The 19,645-nt window shown below is 44.3% G+C and overlaps 1 non-coding gene across 1 annotated transcript; it reads left to right on the top strand.

The window, feature by feature from the left end:
* The first annotated feature begins 2,827 nt into the window (after positions 1 to 2,827).
* Positions 2,828 to 2,902, top strand: Trnat-ugu. Its single transcript has one exon. It is a non-coding gene; the product is annotated as a tRNA-Thr (tRNA).
* Positions 2,903 to 19,645: the final 16,743 nt, after the last annotated feature.

Below are 19,645 nucleotides of genomic sequence, written 5' to 3'. Positions count from 1 at the left end.
GGCAAGAAATTCGCAAGAAATTCTGTTCGATGTAGAGATCTTAAGTAGGGTAACCAAGTTTCTCCTATAGGGGTGATATTAATTTGCCCACCCTGACCTATATCTGCCCACAACTCTAATTAAAACTGTGCACGTCGTATGACATCGTTGGGTAGGATATTCCATGGAATGGGTTCAGCCGCCTATCGGAAAGGGCGTTGTTCCTCCGTGCACATCGGTCCCTTTCCTTGCGGATATGTGGTAGGTGTTGGTTGGTTGGTTTTGGGGGGAGAGACCAAACAGCGAGGTCATCGGTCTCAACGGATTAGGGAAGGACAGGGAAGGAAGTCGGCTGTGCCCTTTCAGAGGAACTATCCCGGCATTTGCCTGTGATAGGTCTGCCGTATGTGTATTTTCAGGGTGTAGGTGAGTATAAAGAGCGCCTGTATAGTGTAGTGTTACGTTTGTGTTGCATGATAATGAGATGCCAGCACATAGCCTACTCTTCTCCAGGGCCCCCCGACCTTAACGTCCCACTCGATGGACGTGTCACCAGCAACAATGTAACATACCCTGGCTTCATGAGACTCTGCGGAGAGGTTTGAAATTCAATCCAGGAGACTGGTGATTAGCAGATTCACACCACTATCTCTTCTCCCCTTTCCGGATAAATACTGGCAGTGACAATTTCATTCACCACAAGGATTCGAACTGGCTTACCTCAGAGTCGAGCACCGAACAGACGTCCGTTGGCAATCCTTGCTACGGAAGCGGTCCCCGCATAGCAATGAACCCCTTTTTATGCAGTGCGTAACAAAACGATACCGACAAATTCGAGGGGCTGTGTTCGTGATACATTTTCCTAAGTTGATGAAAACGCCAGATAGATTCAGAGGAAAAATCTTAATCTTTTCAGACCCTCTGGCTACAATTATGTACATTATCTTTTAATGTGTCTTAGCTGCTACAGAAACATTTTTCCCCGGTGGAAGCCACATGTACACATTCGTGACTGTTCAGCCTTTTCATCAAGCACCAGTGCTGCCAGCTGTTGGGCATCACTATGAAAATATCAACAAGCCAATGTAGCGAGCGCGCAGCAGTTTGTGACCGCAAAAATACACGGAAGTGGTTAGTTAGTTAGTTATAATCCACTGTATAACTGAATATTATTGACGTTATTTTGCGTGATAGTTACTGAATAACCAGTCTATTTATTGTAGCAGCGGATATTTCAAAATTAATTATTTTGGTCCATAAAAATTTAAAAAATTATAATTTTGAGAACGAGTACGTATTTTTATATATTCGTACAAAAAATTCTGGACTGAAAGGGTTAAAGAAATGCAATTCATCCACGAAGGAAATGGCTTACAAGGTTCTTGTTCGACTGATTCTGTTCATCTATGTAGGATCCTTACCAGGCAGAACTCAGAAGACCCAATGAAGAGCGGCGCGTTTCATCACGGGATCGTTTAGTCGGCGCGAGAGCGTTACATGCATGCTCAACAAACTCCTGTGAAAGACGTTACAAGACAGGCGCTGTGCATTATGGAAAGATTTACCATTAAAATTTCGAGAGAGCGCTGCCCAGAAAGAGTCGGACAACGTATTACTTCCTCCCACGTACATCACGCGAAATGACCACGACGAGAAAATTCGAGGAAGTAGGCCTTATACAGAGGCTCAAAGATAATCAGTCTTGCCGCACGAGATATCCGCGTGGTCTGGGGCGCGCTTTGCCACGTTTCGCGCGGCCTCCCTTGTCAGAGGTTCGAGTCCTCCCTCGTGTGTGTGTGTGTGTGTGTGTGTGTGTGTGTGTGTGTGTGTGTGTGTGTGTTCCTTCACGTAAGTTAGTTTAAGTAGTGTGTAAGCCTAGGGACCGGTGACCTCAGCAGTTTCGTCCCATAGGAACTTACCACAAATTTCTACAATCATTCTTCCAACGTGCCATTCGTGGATGGAACAAGGAAGGGGAGGATGAGTTAGTGATACCAGAAGTACCCTCCGCCAAGCAACATTAGGTGGCTTGCGGAATATGACGTAGATTTCGAAACGTTATATGTGAAAAGTTCTTCACACTAGTACCAATAAACATAAATTATTTTTTAAAAAATTGTGCAACAATTTGAAGGCAGGGACCCATGTTCGGAGACGTCTTCCAACACAGCCATATAGCGTCAGCGTTGGAGCGAGTTAGTCCGTCCCTACATCACCAAATGTGAGTTTACACGTTAACGCACTGTAAATGGGACTTCTCGTTGTGTGCCTGACGGAATTTAGGTCTTTCGATGGCGTCCAATGCGTCCACGTCTGTCTTAACACTGTTTACGCCCTAAGGCGTCGTTGCATCATTTTTTCGAATGTGAGTTCTATCCACGGTCTATTCCAGAAGCAACCCTCTACAACCCTCGTTGTTTGTCGGTCTCGTTCTTCTGTATCCTGTAAATTTAGTTACGTTCAGAGTGCGAAGTAAGAAGCTCTGAAAACGTATCAGTGACGTAGGATCTTTCTTTCTCAAGAATGAATTTAATTCAACACCACACAACGGAAAAATATCTTTATACTTACATGGATATGGTGTCTGTTCTTTCGGACATGTCCGAAAAAACAGACACCATATCTATATAAGTATATAGTTCTGGCGATACCGGCCATGACCTTCCTCCTCTGTGCGGATGCGCACGTATTCCCCGAACTCTCACGGGACTTGGAAGAATGTCTTCCACGAGTAATGAGTGTGTTGGGGTGGGACACTACGAATGTAGTGTATGGACAAACAAGGTGAGAATGTGAGTCTCGCGGGAGGTGTGCGCGAGATAGTCCCTGCAGTCGCACTATCATCTGTGCCCTCGGTGGCTCAGATGGACAGAGCGTCTGCCATGTAAGCGGGAGATCCCGGGTTCGAGTCCCGGTCGGGGCACACATTTTCACCTGTCTCTGTTGATCCATATCAACGCCCGTGCGCAGCTGACGGTATTAATATAATTCTAATTTCGAAAAATATCTTGTCTGGATATAAAGTCGGGCAGCCAATTAGTCACCTGAAATATTACAGTACGTATTAGCTTCTGTTGCCTGTGAATGTAGTGTGAAGTTATTTGGATGATACAATGGTTAGCACAATGGATTCGCAGTCGGGTAGGGCATGAATCATATCCCAGTGAGCCACCCTGATTTGCGTTTTCCGTTCTGTCCCCAAATCGATCAGTCAAAATTCGTAAATTATTTCTGTGGATAGAATACGGCTGATTACCTTCCTTATCGGTCTCTAGTGATAGCGTCATTGTCATAACTGCAAACAGCAATCTGCATTCGTTTATATGACGCTTTGCTAGATGGTGGAAAGTGTTGACCAGGAAATCTGCATCTGTTTCAGCAACAGCGTGAAAAAGTTCAATCTACAACAACTCAGATTCAAAATTTAGGTCAAAAGGCGATCATTGTTCCCAAAATTTCCACAATCAGTCTTCCAACGCGCCATTCGCGGGTGTAACAAGGAAGAAGGGGGGGGGGTGGCTTGTGTCTGGAGGGTACTGTATCATATGGATATTTATAAGAGAATTCAGCATAATATACACTTACTTCCGCCCACAGAGTTGCCCAAATACAGTGGAAGAACAGACGTCACCAGTGCATCTTCAAGCAATGCCCTCCCTGAATCCTCAGACGAATCAAATATCTGGCTTTATATCATGGATGTGTGACGTGTTCATTCTAAACCATGACAAACTGTAGGAGGTCATGGGGTATTCTATAGATCTTTTTACTACGCAGAAACAGGTTGTCAGGTTAAAATCGAACGTACATTAAACCACTTCTGCCACGTCGAGGTGTTCGACAACCAGGTTTCCCGATATGTCCGTCGTCTTAACAAAAAAATTCGAGATATCTCTTCCAGCATGGCAATGTTCGCAATGTATTAAACTAAAGTTGTGATCGCGTAACAAGAGGAACGTCCTAGAGTAATCCCATTATTGGTTAGCCCGTAAATACTCAGTATATGAACGTCAAGGGATAATCTCATTAATCATCTCAAGCACTGCAACAAATATCAAGGTCGATATTCTTACTATCTGGCCGATCTGCGTAGTTTATCGTAACAGGTCGGACATCAAAAAATGGCTCTGAGCACTAACGGACTTAACATCTCAGGTCATCATTCCCCTAGACTTAGAACTACTTAAACCTAACTAACCTAAGGACATCATACACATCCATGCCCGAGGCAGGATTCGAATCTGGGACCGTAGCAGCAGCGCGGTTCCGGACTGAAGGTTGGACATCGACAACTCGTACATCTAACGTGTTGTGCACTCCATGTCAAACAAAATGGCAGCTCGTATCAAGGTTCGCAGACTTCGTAACGTGACCTTTTTCTTCTGGTGAGGTTAGTGAGATGCATTTTAGGTAGCCCGCCTCCGCCCTTCCCCTCCCATCTACGCCTCTAACCAGATCTCCGGCTCGCCAGCGATTTTCACAAATTGCAGAAGTCATGATCTCTCCAAAGCCTGAATGCAAATAAGGAACTCCACTGACGGCGTTCTCTCTGCCAAGGGAGATCCCCTTAGACTACCTCCCAAACAAGGGCTACTGGTATATTACAAGTTCTGAGAGCTCGCAATTTCGGCGCAACTGTTAAGTGGCGTTGTGCAAGCAGTATCTCATTTACTGGTTTACTCTCAGCTCTCACTTCTTGTATTGGTTCCTCGTCACTTACTTTCACTAAGACCCATGCAACAAGGCGAAAGCCTAATAAAACTCTAAAAAGAGAAAATATACGAAAGCCCAGTAAGGAAAAAACAAAGGAAATTGGAAATTTGTAGTATGTTCCTATGGGACCAAACTACAGAGGCCATCGGTCCCTAGGCTTACACACCACTTAATCTAACTTAAACTGACTGACGCTAAGGACAACAAACACACCCATGCCCGAGGCAGGACTCGAACCTCCTACGGAACAAAGGAAATTATCAGACCTATTTAAAACTGATTCTACGAGATACTTGAACATATTTCAATAAACAGAAAACTTTTTTTATTCACTATGAATATAAGATCTCTGTAAACATTTATCTATAATCTCAGCACTGTCTCAGCTCTATTGTTTAGTCTGATAGTTAACATTCAGGGATATGACAGGAACGATCATACGAGGAAAAAAGTCTTGTAAAGATGAACTCTAAGCGCTATGTTCTGTATGTAGACTGGCAATGGCAAGGAAAGCGTTTCTGAAGAAGAGAAATTTCTTAACATCGAGTATAGATTTAAGTGTAGGGAAGTCGTTTCTGAAAGTATTTGTATGGAGTGTAGCCATGTATGGAAGTGAAACATAGACAATAAATAGTTTGGACAAGAAGAGAATAGAAGCTTTCGAAATGTGGTGCTACAAAAGAATGCTGAAGATTAGATGGATAAATCACATAACTAATGAGGAGGTATTGAATGGAATTGGGGAGAAGAGGAGTTTGTGGCACAACTTGACTGAAAGAAGCGATCGGTTGGTAGGACATGTTCTGAGGCATCAAGGGCTCATAAATTTAGTACTGGAGGGCAGCGTGGAGAGTAAAAATCGTAGAGGGAGACCAAGAGATGAATACACTAAGCAGATTCAGAAGGATGTAGGCTGCAGTAGGTACTGGGAGATGAAGAAGCTTGCACAGGTTCAAATTCAAATGGTTCAAATGGCTCTGAGCACTATGGGACTTAACATCTGTGGTCATCAGTCCCCTAGAACTTAGAACGATTTAAACCTAACTAACCTAAGGACATCACACACATCCATGCCCGAGGCAGGATTCGAACCTGCGACCGTAGCGGTCACGCGGTTCCAGACTGAACCGCACGGCCACACCGGCCGGCGCTTGCACAGGATAAAGTAGCATGGAGAGCCGCATCAAACCAGTCTCAGGACTGAAGACCACAAAAACAACAACAACAACATGTTCTGTATGAAACAAATCTCTTCAGATGCAAGTTCTTTGTCTTCCATATTTTGAGAGGTGGTATTATAGATCAAAAACAGGAGTAATATCCGGAAACATGTGCTCTAAAGGGAATACCTTAAGAGCAGTTGATCATGTCCGCTGATGTGAAATACGTCTCTTCTACCGTACGGGTCCTCATATTTCTTAAGATATATATTTTGGAGCCCAAGTTTACTAGACTTTCGTTCCTGTCACATCCCTGAATATTGACCATTTGTCCCGGAGCACCCTGCATCTCTGTCTGTAGCGTTTTCATTTAAAAAGTGTAATTTTGTAATATTCTTTTCTGTCAATTTGTGTGAACGTAATTAGATTTTCAACTGATTTGACCAGCACATCACATATATATAATTCTATTTCGCCCACTGCTCAATTCTACATAGACTTATGAATTTCTGTCATATTAAATGTATTTCTTGTTTAGTTAAAAGTGAATTAAAGAAGCATACGTTCTATATGCTTTGTGAACTAGCAAGCTCCATGTCAAAAGAAACTTTTGTAAAGCAGGTACAGCAATGTGAATCTTCTGTTATGCAAGTTGTACTGAGTGTAATACTGAACTTACACGAGAAACGTTTTATTTTTTATTTAAACTTATATATTCACCTAGTGGGCATATAATGCGCATGCGTGGATTAAATTGGTCGGTACTAAACTAAATATCACTCCAGTACTGGACGTTTAACTTTTAGCGATGACAGTGGCAGTTTAATGCAAATATGTTCTGTGTCTTATATGTGATGACTTACAAGGGGAAGCCATGACGTTGGGATCACAAATTTACTTCAAATTTCGTATACATTTAGTAGACCATTAATACAACATAATGCGCAAATTGCAAGGTGCACTACTCTGGTAATTCCGAGAAAATCGCAAGAGAAGTTTTAATTGTCTGTTACGTACTTGATTTATCTGTGCGTAGGTGGCAGATTTAGAGTTCCTGGTGGTTAGCATTCGAGCTTCGTAAGACGAAAGTGTACGAGACGATAGTTCGACTCCCGCTCAAACCTTCATTTTTGTAGCACAGGTGTAAATTCTGTGATATTAAAAAAATTTGCGTCTACATTATTCGTTCTTGTTACATTAGCAACGTCTCAGCGCTACGCAGGTTAACTGCCAAATGAAGCCTGCCTCTGTGTCTGCAGCTTGAAGCGTTGAAGTGCAAAGTAGTTCCTGGTACCTTACCAGATTGCAGGTGTAAAAGATTTCGCAAATACGAAAGGCGTACTATCTATCGCTTGCGCCTTTGTCCCGCATTTTGCGCGGGGTTGGCATGGTTATATCGGATTTGGCATGTTAATTTGAAGGGGTGGCCGGATGCCCTTCCTGCCGCCATCCCGTACCCCCTGGGGCGGAATCAGAGTACCCCATATGTCTGCGTGCAGTGTAAATCATGGAAAAGTGCGGATGTGTTACAAATGTCTTTGAGTCGTGTAACTGAGGCGGGACGTGGGGACCAGGCCGGTATTCACCTAGGAGGATGTGGAAAACCGCCTAAAAACTACATCCAGGCTGGCCAGCACACCGGCCCTCGTCATTAATCCGGCGGGCGGATTCGATCTGGGACCGGAGCGCCTACTCGAGTCCAGGAAGCAGCGCATTAGCGCTCTCGGCTAACCTGGCGGGTAAATCACGAAAGGCACACATTTTCAGAAAAACTATGCGTTTCTTCATTTGCTTGTCGATAGTTATAAATATGTTTGTTGTAATAAGTAAATTTAATTAAAAAGAGTAAGTAGTCAAATAGACGAAATTCACTAAAATTTCAAGAAAATTCTCGTTCTTTATTGATCTCTTCATTCAGGTTTTTATTACAGAGAAATTGACCACCATAAACTCTAACGGCCATTCCCCACTTAAAAGTACATCAGTTACGCGATAGACGCTTAAAAAACTTGTGATTTTGTCGGAACTGCCAGAGTAGTGCACCTTACTGTTTGCACATTATGTTGTTTTAATGGCCCACAAAAGGTGTACAAAGTTTGAAGTAGATCTGTGATGCCAACGTCATGGCCTTTCCTTGCTAGTTTTGCTTTTGAATACCGTCTATTCATTAACATCTTTGTCTTCTGCGTGTTCTTGTTTCGCCTTTTTCCGGTCTCTTGCGGGGTCAGTACTGTTACAATGTTGAGGTAATGTTTAGCGGTAGCTGGTGGCCCGAAGCCGTTTCTGAGTCTCCCACTCGCACCGGGACGAAATTCGTGTACTTCATCTGGCTGCGTCTAAATTTCGTACTAAAGTATGAGAAGACTTTTCTAATTGTTTGCGTAGCGAGTATCTGAGGCGGAACGTAGGGACCAGGGCGGTATTTACGCAGCTGGATGTGGGACACCTGGCCGGTTCACCAGCCGGCTCTCCTCCCTGTACCCCGGAAGTGGCGCTTCAACGCGCTCGGCTACCCAGGCGTGTCGTATCTTGTCAGTACATGGCTCCTGAAGCAGAGCAAGGTTGCCATGTACCTACAGAGTCCTGTACAGTATCTGCTGACTGCTGCAAGCGACATAGGAAGTACGTAAGCCAGTAGATTACTCTGGACAGAGAATAAATGAAAATAATTAGAAAAAACTCGGAAATAACAAATTTCTTTCTCTTCAATCTCAATAGCAGCACCCAGATTCGAGTCCTGGTAAATTTTCCCCACTCTTTTCGTCTCAGAGTACATCCTCAACTATTTGCTGGATGTATTCCAACCTCTGTCTTCCTCTACAGTTTTTACCTTCGACAGCTCCTAGTACCATGGAAACTATTCCCCGGTGTCTTCACAGATGTCCTATCATCCTGTCCCTTCATTTTGTCAGTATCTTGCATATATTCATTATCTCACCGATTCTGGGAACGGCCTCCTCATTCCATACCTTATCAGTCCACCTAATTTTCGACATCCGTCTGTAGTACCACATATGAAATGCTTCGCGTCTCTTTTGTTCCGGTTTTCCTATCTCTATTTTCCACTAGAGTACAATGCTGTGTCCAAAATATACATTCTCAGAAATTTCTTCCTCAAATTGAGGCCTATTTTTGATACGAGTAGACTTCTTTTGGCAAGGAATGCCCTTTTTGCCGGTGCTAGTCAGCTTTTTATGTCCTACTTCCTCCGTCTGTTATGAGGCATTTTGCTGCCTACGTAGCAAAATTCCTTATTTTCGTCTACTGCGAGACCTCCAGTTCTGATGTTAAGTTTCTCGCTGTTCTCATTTCTGCTCCTAATCATTACTTTCATCTTTCTTCGATTCACTCTCAATCCATGTTCTGTACTTACTAGACTGTTCATTCCAGTCAACCGATCCTGTGATCCTTCTTCACTTTCACTGAGGATAGCAACGTCATCAGCGAATTTAATCATATCCTTCCACTTCAGCTTCAGTCTCACTGTTGAACCTTTCGTTTATTTCCGTCATTACTTCTTCGATGTATAAATTGAACATCATAGGCGAAAGACTACATCTGTGTCTTTCTCACGTAATTTTGAAATTTGTCACCAATTATCAAAAATATTGGAATATTTTTTCTCCTCTTATTACCACGAAATAAACGATCTCGGTCACTGCCCATGTGCTTTAAGCGTAGTACGGCACGCACGATTTCGCAACCGCTAGTCAAGAAAACGTTCTGTTGGCATACTTGAATCAACCTCTTAACCTTCAACAGCAAGAACATTTTTTTCGTAATAGTAAGAACTCTTAAACTTCTGACATGGGCCGAGTAGCAATGTGATAGCACAAAGATATCTCCAAACTCGTTCCTTAAAACGTCACTGGAATTTCACAAAAAATATAGGTATAACAGCTCAAAAGTATAACCGTCAAATCTGCCATATACAAATTTTAAAAAATAAACACTTAAGTTTCGACGGTAACAATTACGTTTATTTCCGCTTCTACACATCCTGTCAAGAGCGTTTCTGCAACCAACATCTAATACAGAGAGCTTTTTGTTCTAGTACCCAACAGTAGGCTGCCAACGAAAAATAACATCCGCTTTGGCTAATCGAAACAAACTTGCTTTTAGGAATCAGGCCGGCCGGGGTGGCCGTGCGGTTCTAGGCGCTTCAGTCCGGAACCGCGTGACTGGTACGGTCGCAGGTTCGAATCCTGCCTCGGGCATGGATGTGTGTGATGTGCTTAGGTTAGTTAGGTTTAAGTAGTTCTAGGGGACTGATGACCTAAAATGTTAACTCCCATAGTGCTCAGAGCCACTTGAACCACCAGGAATCAGAAGAAGGGCCAATCGAACACCGCAGTCGCGAACAGAAGTTTAAATGCGATCTTGCACTAACACTCCGTACCAGGAACTTAACTACACCAGTCATACTGGATTACTTCTTCCTTCTTAAGAAACTGCAAAGTGTCGAAAATAATCATAAAGCTCTGCGACGTTTAGGACACGAAGAACACGCCTTCTATCCTCAAAAACGGTACACAATAAATTTTTATAGTTCGCGACATTAAAAAACCTTCAAAATATCTTGTTAAAAATTTATGCATTTTAGTCAGTCACTACTGTAGTGAAGATTAATTTACTTTTGTCTCAGTAGCTGAGCCCTATCTCGACAATGTTAAATTGGCTATATAAATGCCCAGTTTTCTCTGGAACTGTTGAATATATAAATGTGTTTTTATCACATGTTCTCCTATGTTTTGGGACTGTATTGCTCTACAATCACTTTAAAATAACAACTGAAAAAAGTTATGATTTTTTTCCCTAAACATATAATTTTTGGTGTAAATTTTCACAATTTTAATTTCTTGACTTTTAACTATTACAGTAAATACTAATAGAGTACGATGGTCACAGGCTCTCCACCGAACTGCCTGTGACCATCGTACCATCGTACGTTGGCTGGGGCGAGGCAGCACACACAGAGTTGAGATAAGTAGTATTATTGACTTGGTACGTAGGTACCGTGTATTTGTAAAAAAAAAAAAAAAAAAAAAAAAAAAAGGTCTTGCCGCTGTAAGTGTTGATTTTAGCCTTTGACTATGCCGATTTAGGCAAGCTGTTTTATATTTTTCTGAAGAAGGCGTGGTTACCCACGCTGAAACCTAGGTAAACACCAGGTAGTTTGTGCAATCGATTTTTCATAATTATTCCTTAAAGAACGCTTTATTAACCAGTACCAGCAACATTCTCTCACGCAAGCAAAAACGGAAGTTGATGCGCTCGAGCACACAGAGGAGGAGGTTGCGATGCCTTTGCCGCATTAAATGCATTTCTAGCGCGTGGATAGTGTTATCTCGCACGAGTCGCGGCATGCCTGCCCATTGAGCTCCAGAGAGGTGCAGATACGACCCGCAGCTCGTTGCCCGCATGGTCGCTTTCCCTGCGCCCCTCTGACTGGCCATCGTCATATGCAGCTTGTGCTCCAACGGTCGTTATACAACCGCTTCATCTGCGCCATTGTACAATAGCGTTAGGAGGACCTTCCAATTCTACCTCTACCTACGTTGATGCTCAAAAACATTATGACCATTGCCCACCTCCAAACAGGCCATCTCCAGGTGGCGTAGAAGGTACATGCCGGAGTAAGGAAAGTACAAACATCAAAAAAAGTTTTGCATCACCCCGGTTCCCAGAACTCCCGAAGATAGAAGTTGACTGTGGATATTGTATCACAGACACAGTCCCTTTGACTGTTCTGAGATGTCACTAAACGCGCTCAAAGATGTAAACAACCATGCGTGAGCAGCGGCTATTAGATGGAGGGGGTCCGACAGCCGATCACTTCCAGTCGTTCCACCAGGAAGGAGGTACACGGCTCGTGTTGTCTGTAGTTCAACCATACCTAAAACGTCAATAACGCGGGGCGATTGCTCCGCATTGTTACTTTGTGCCAGGAAGGGCTCTCAACAAGGGAAGTGTCCAGGCGTCTCGGAGTGAACCAAAGCGATGTTTGAAGGAGATACAGAGAGACAGGAACTATCGATGACATGCCTCGCTCAGGCCGCCCAAGGGCTATCACTGCAGTAGATGATCGCTACCTGCGGATTATGGCTCGGAGGAACCCTGACAGCAACGCCACCATGTTGAATGATGCTTTTCGTGCAGCCACAGAACGTCGTGTTACGACTCAAACTGTGCGCAATAGGCTGCATGATGCGCAACTTCACTCCCGACGTCCATGGCGAGGTCCGTCTTTGCAACCACGACACCACGCAGCGCGGTGCAGATGGGCTCATCAACATGCTGAACGGCCCGCTCAGGACTGCCATCACATTCTCTTCATCGATGAGTGTCGCGTATGCCTTCAACCAGACAATCGCCGGAGACGTGTTTGGAGGGAACCCGGTCAGGTAGAACGCCTTAGACACACTGCCCAGCGAGTGCAGCAATGTGGAGGTTCCATGCTGTTTTGGGGTGGCATTATGTAGGGCCGAAGTACGCCGCTGGCGGTCGTGGAAGGCACTGTAATGGCTGTACGATACGTGAATGCCATCCCCCGACCGATAGTGCAACCGTATCGGCAGTGTATTGGCGAGGCATTCGTCTTCATGGACGCCAATTCCGACCCCCCATCGTGCACATCTTGTGAATGATTTCGTTCAGGATAACGACATCTCTCTACTAGAGTGGCCAGCATGTTCTCCAGATATGAACCCTATCGAACATGCCTGGGATAGACTGAAAAGGGCTGTTTATGGACGACGTGACCCACCAACCACTCTGAGGGATCTACGCCGAATCATCGTTGAGTGAGGAGTGGGACAATCTGGATCACCAGTGCCGTGATAAACTTGTGAATAGTGTGCCACGACGAATACAGGCATGCATCAATGAAAGAGGACGTGCTACTGGGTATTAGAGGTACCGGTGTGTACAGCAGGCTGGACCACCACCTCCGTAGGTCTCGCTGTATAGTGGTACAACATGCAGTGTGTGGTCTTCATGAGCAATAAAAAGGGCGGAAATATTGTTTATGTTGATCTCTATTCCAATTTTTTTTGTACAGATTCCGGAACTATCGGAACCGAAGTGATGCAAAACCTTTTTTGATGTGTGTATATAAGGGGAGGAGAGACGAATGGGAAATAGTTCTGCCGAACATACTGGCCGCAAATGGGGGAAATCCACCGATATAAGCGACTTTGACATAGGGCAGATTGTTACAGCCCAGACTTTGGGACTGGGCACGAGAATCTCGGAAACGGCAGATCTGGTCCACTGTTCGCGTTTTACTGTCGTGAGCATCTACGGAAAGTGGTTGAAGGATGCTGATACCATGAGCACGTGATAAGTTGCTGCACATCCACGCCGCATGACAGATCCTAAAGGTCGGAGGCTTGCCCGCTCTGTAAAGCAGGATACGCGGCGATCTGTGACAAATCTGACGAAAAATTACAACGCCGGAGCAGACAAAAGTGTTACGAAGCACACCTTACAGTGCAAACTGCTCTGAATTGGGGCTCCGCAGCAGATCACCCCTAAGTGGTCGTTTGTTGACCTAACGATTTCTTCTGCAGATTGAGTGAGAACGCCGAAATTGGACCGTGGATAAGTGGAAACGTATCGCCTGGTTGGATGAATAACGTTTCTTGTTATACCAGGTCGATGCTCATGTCTGGATATACCGTTATCCAAGCGAACTCCTGCTCACAACACGCACCGTGCCAATGTCAAATTCCTTCTTGCTTGTTGCCTTCCACGGAGGCGGTGGCGTCTTCCAACAGTATAACTGCCTGCGTCACAAGACAAGAATTGTGCTACAGTTTTTTGAGCATAATAATGAACCCACGTTAATGTCTGGGCCACCAAATTCACCTGACATGAATCCGATGGAACACGTGTGGCTGGCTGCAAGACGCCAGCACCGTGGTCCACAAACTACCTGCCCGTGATTTACACTAAATGTGTAAGGTTCCAAATGAGCACAGGTAGTCCCAGTTTTCAAGAAGGGTCGTCGAGCAGATGAGCAAAACTATAGGCCTATATCTCTGACATCGATCTGTTGTAAAATTTTAGAACATCGTTTCTGGAAACCCAGAATCTACTCTGTAGGAATCAACATGGATTCCGGAAACAGCGATCGTGTGAAACCCAACTCGCTTTATTTGTTCATGAGACGCAGAAAAAATAGATACAGGCTCCCAGGTAGATGCCATTTTCCTTTACTTCCGGAAGGCGTTCGATACAGTTCCGCACTGTCGCCTGATAAACAAAGTAAGAGCCTACGGAATATCAGATCAGCTGTGTGGCTGGATTGAAGAGTTTTTAGCAAACAGGACACAGCATGTTGTTCTCAATGGAGAGACGTCTACAGACGTTAAAGTAACCTCTGGCGTGCCACAGGGGAGTGTTATGGGAACATTGCTTTTCACAATATATATAAATGACCTAGTAGATAGTGTCGGAAGTTCCATGCGGCTTTTCGCGGATGATGCTGTAGTATACAGAGAAGTTGGAGCATTAGAAAATGGCAGCGAAATGCAGGAAGATCTGCAGCGAATAGGCACTTGGTGCAGGGAGTGCCAACTGACCCTTAACATAGACAAATGTAGTGTATTACGAATACATAGAAAGAAGGATCCTTCATTGTATGACTATATGATAGCGGAACAAACACTGGTAGCAGTTACTTCTGTAAAATATCTGGGAGTATGCGTACGGAACGATCTGAAGTGGAATGATCATATAAAATTAATTTTTGGTAAGGCGGGTGCCAGGTTGATATTCATTGGGAGAGTCCTTAGAAAATGTAGTCCATCAACAAAGGAGGTGGCTTACAAAACACTCGTTCGACCTATACTTGAGAAATGCTCATCAGTGTGGGATCCGTACCAGGTCGGGTTGACAGAGGAGATAGAGAATATCCAAAGAAGAGCGGCGCGTTTCGTCACAGGGTTATTTGGTAAGCGTGATAGCGTTACAGAGATGTTTAGCAAACTCAAGTGGCAGACTCTGCAAGAGAGGCGCTCTGCATCGCGCTGTAGCTTGCTGTCCAGGTTTCGAGAGGGTGCGTTTCTGGATGAGGTATCGAATATATTGCTTCCCCCCTACTTATACCTCCCGAGGAGATCACGAATGTAAAATTAGAGAGATTCGAGAGCGCACGGAGGCTTTCTGGCAGTCGTTTTCCCGCGAACCATACGCGACTGGAACAGGAAAGGGAGGTAATGACAGTGGCACACCGTTGGGTGGTTTGCGGAGTATAAATGTAGATGTAGAACTGTGCGGAGAAACTGTGCCACGTATCTCCGGTAACCTACCAAATACCTGTCAAATCCATCCGAGGCACAAATGTTGCTATACTGCGTTCGAAAAGTGGACTAACACGCTGTTAAGAGATCGTCATGTTATTTTGTCTCATCAGTGTACATACCACTGTACAATGGGTGATGAAGGTACTTCGTACCATTACTAATGATGCATCGAGGGAAGACCTTATTCAGGCTGCTTATTAGTAAACTTTCTCTACTTAAGCCAGTGTAGACGGAAAACTATTTAGCGTATGGGTACCCAGCGTTATAGGAGTAATGTTCATACTGTGCGCTACCGGATTTACATTTTTACACTACTGGCTGTTAAAATTACTACACCAAGACGAAATGCAGGTGATAAAGGGGTATTCATTTGACAAATATATTATACTAGAACTGACATGTCATTACATTTTCACGCAATTTGAGTGCATAGATCCTGAGAAATCAGTATCCAGAACAACCACCTCTGGCCGTAATAACGGCCTTGATACGCCTGGGCATTGAGTCAAACAGAGCTTGGATGGCGTGTACAAGTACAGGTGCCCATGCAGCTTCAACACGATACCACAGTTCATCAAGAGTAGTGACTGGCGTATTGTGACGAGCCAGTTGCTCGGCCACCATTGACCAGACGTTTTCAGTTTGTGAGAGATCTGGAGAATGTGCTGGCCAGGGCAACAGTCAAACATTTTCTGTATCCACAAAGGCCCGTACAGGACCTGCAACATGCGGTCGTGCATTATCCTGCTGAAATGTAGGGTTTCGCAGGGATGGAATGAAGGGTAGAGCCACGGGTCGTAACAAATATGAAATGTAGCAACCACTGTTCAAAGTGCCGTCAATGCGAACAAGGGGTGACCGAGACGTGTAACCAATGGCACCCAATACCATCACGCATGGTGATACGCCATTATGGCCATGACGAATACACCCTTTCAATGTGCGTTCACCGCGATATCGCCAAACACGGATGCGACCATCATGATGCTGTATAAAGAGAACCTGGAGTCATCCGAAAAACTGGCGTTTTGCCATTCGTGCACCCAGGTTCGTCGTAGAGTACAACATCGCCGGCGCTCCTGTCTGTGATGAAGCGTCAAGGGTAATCGCAGCCATGGTCTCCAAGCTGATAGTCCATGCTGCTGCAAACGTCGTCGAACTGTTCGTGCAGACGGTTGTTGTCTTGCAAACGTCCCCATCTGTTAACTCAGGGATCGAGACATGGCTGCACGATCCGTTACAGCCATGCGGATAAGATGCCTGTCATCTCGACTGCTAGTGATACGAGGCCGTTGGGATGCAGCACGGCGTTCCGTATTACCCTCCTGAACCCACCGATTCTATATTCTGCTAACAGTCATTGGATATCGACCAACGCGAGCAGCAATGTCGCGATACGATAAACCGAAATCGCGATAGGCTACAATCCGACCTTTATCAAAGTCGGAAACGTGATGGTAGCATTCTCCTCCTTTCACGAGGCATCACAACAACGTTTCACCAGGCAACGCCGGTCAACTGCTGTTTGTGTATGAGAAATCGGTTGGAAACGTTCCTGATGTCAGCACGTTCTAGGCGTCGCCACCGGCGCCAACCTTGTGTGAATGCTCTGAAAAGCTAATCATTTGCATATCACATCATCTTCTTCCTGTCGGTTAAATTTCGGGTCTGTAGGACGTCATCTTCGTGGTGTAGCTATTTTAATGGCCAGTAGTGTAATAGTGTCATGACTTACCATTAGGCGACGGTACTGGTACGGCGACGTAGGGTTGAAACCTGGGCCTACGAGATACATGAGCCCTGCAATGAACTTGTGACTATTCGGCTTGTCTGTGAACGCTCGGTTTCGTGCAGGACCCACAGGAAAACAATATTTCATTGAAAAGAGACCCACTGAATGTCTTAATTTTTTCGTGTGGTATTGAGAACTTGCATGCATTTAATCACTCAGTCAAGAATTATTAAACTCGTCTTAAACAGTTACTCGCTCCCAGCCGGAGACTGCTGCTGCCACTCAAAACACCGGCAGTGCCACACGCTATGACGTACGCGCTGCGGCCTATCTTTCTCGTGGGTCTCAGTTGAAAGACAAGCATCTGTGTACGTTACAGCTGCAGTCAGTCAACGTGGGAGAAGATGAGCAGGACTTTACTCGTAAAGCTGTTTTATCAAAACTATAGCAATAATGTTGCTGCTCTTCGCGTGTATCGAGGCATTAAAGGAATTCGGAGACGCCCTCTTTCCGCACGGGGATTCAAGAACATGATTCGGAAGTTAGAATTAGCTAGCTTTTTGGGACAGGCCGACGCAAATAGTTGCAGAAGCTACTGTTTCCATGGCTGAGATTGCTGGATGCAAAGTGCGATCACCAAGCAGTCAACAAGCTCTGTCATGGCAGCTGAACATTGTACGGTCCACCACTGGAAAAGTGCTGTAAACAACTGTGAAATGGTATCTTTAGTGCGGTTCCAGACTGTCGTGGATGGAGATGGCCGTCACATTGAGCAACGTTGGTAACCTGGCACGTAAACATGGTTCTCAATTAACAAATGTTACCCTCTCATGTGAAAATTAAAATGTGTTTCTTTCTGTGGTTTATCCGTTATTTCGCTTCCGCATGTGCTTACAAAAGTTTCCACAAAGTTTCGTTGTTCTACGATCTCTCGTTTTTCATGCGGGCTCTCTCAAGTAGTGTAAGTTTAATTACAAACACCCTGTACATCTACGTTGTTTCGAAAAATGAATTTAGAAGCAGTAGAATCGTTCAGCAGTTTCTCATAAATACTGGTTATCTATATTTCTATTTCTTCGCGAGTGTTTCGAGCCGATCGCAACGCTCAGTTAAAATATCTGGTTTCTCTGCCTCGTGATGACTGGGTGTTGTGTGCTGTCCTTAGGTTACTTAGGTTTAAGTAGTTCTAAGTTCTAGGGGACTGATGACCATAGATGTTAAGTCCCATAGTGCTCAGAGCCATTTGAACCATTTTTTTTTTAAATATCTGGCAGCGCGTCTCTGAATTGCATAAGGGGGGTAGAACGTCAAACAGGCCGAGTTGGAGCAGAGAGGCACCACAGGACATTTTGATTTCCACTGTCTATACTTTTACAAATAAATTCATAAAACTTTAACAACATGACCGGGAAGGATTCAGGATTCTCACTCATGGCAGTGGAAGTTCAAAAACGTAACAAGTTAAGAAAAATTTAACTTGTGAAATTTCATGATTTTTTTTCACTTACAATTGGCAGCATTTGTTGCCATAGGTACATTTTTTTGCATAAGTAAGAGACATTCTTCGATAAATTTTGCGTTTCTTATTAAACACAAACTCCTTAATGTAAAACCATTAAATTTTCCAAATCTATTAAAAGCTGTGGTAAAAACTGAGATAATTAACTATAAAATTTTCTAGACTTGAAGTTTAGACTGTAACAGCACATTCCTTCTTTCATAAATTAAATAAATTTTAAATTTTCATACACCTTTAAGAATGAAACTTCCTGGCAGATTAAAACTGTGTGCCGGACGGCCACTCGAACTCGGGACCTTTGCCTTTCGCGGGCTAGTGCTCTACCATATTTTTTTATCTCATTTTGTTCTATATTGTTCGTTGAATTTGTTCGTGGCGGACGTCAGATGACATCCGTTCAGGTTGTTCGTTGATCCGTTCACTCAGTTTTTTTTATTACAGAGGGGAGCTAAACCCTCTGACCGAACACGCTGCGCTACCGTGCCGGCACCATCTGAGCTACCCAAGCACGATTCACGCCCCGTACTCACAGATTCATTTCTGCCAGTATCTCGTCTTCTACCTTCTAAACCTTACAGAAGCACTCCTGCGAACCATGCAGAACTAGCACTCCTGAAAGAAAGGTAGGAGACGAGATATTGGCAGAATTGAAGCTGTGAAGACGGGGCGCGATTCGTGCTTGGATAGCTCAGATGGTAGAGCACTTGCCCGCGAAAGGCAAAGGTCCCGAGTTCGAGTCTCGGTCCGGCACACAGTTTCAATCTAGCAGGAAGTTTCATGTCAGCGCACACTCCTCTGCAGAGTGAAAATCTCACCTTTAAGTATGGTTTGTATGCTGTGCAAAATTCATCGAAGAATCTCTTACTTATGGAGAAAAGTATACCTATGGCAACAAATGCAGCCAATAGTAAGTGGAAAAATGATGAAATTTCACATGTAAAAAAATTATTTTGCTGTGTGTTTGAACTTTCACTGCTATGAGCGTGAATCCTGAATCCTTCCTGGTCATACTGACAAAGTTTTATGAATTTATTTGTAAAAGTATAGACAGTGGAAATTAAAATGTCCTCTGGTGCCTCTCCTGCTCCAAGTCGGCCCGTTTGACGTCCTATCCCCTTTATGATACTTCCTTAAATTTGAGCTGCTGAGAACCCCCCAAACGCACCAGTACTCAAGCACGGGCCGCATAAGATTTCTGTAGCTGATCTCCTTTATAGAATCAACATACTTTCCC

Source organism: Schistocerca piceifrons, chromosome X, assembly GCF_021461385.2.
Source record: "Schistocerca piceifrons isolate TAMUIC-IGC-003096 chromosome X, iqSchPice1.1, whole genome shotgun sequence".
NCBI lineage: Eukaryota > Metazoa > Arthropoda > Insecta > Orthoptera > Acrididae > Schistocerca > Schistocerca piceifrons.
Note: the sequence above shows the minus strand (reverse complement) of the source record. Positions and strands in the feature narration are given on the sequence as shown.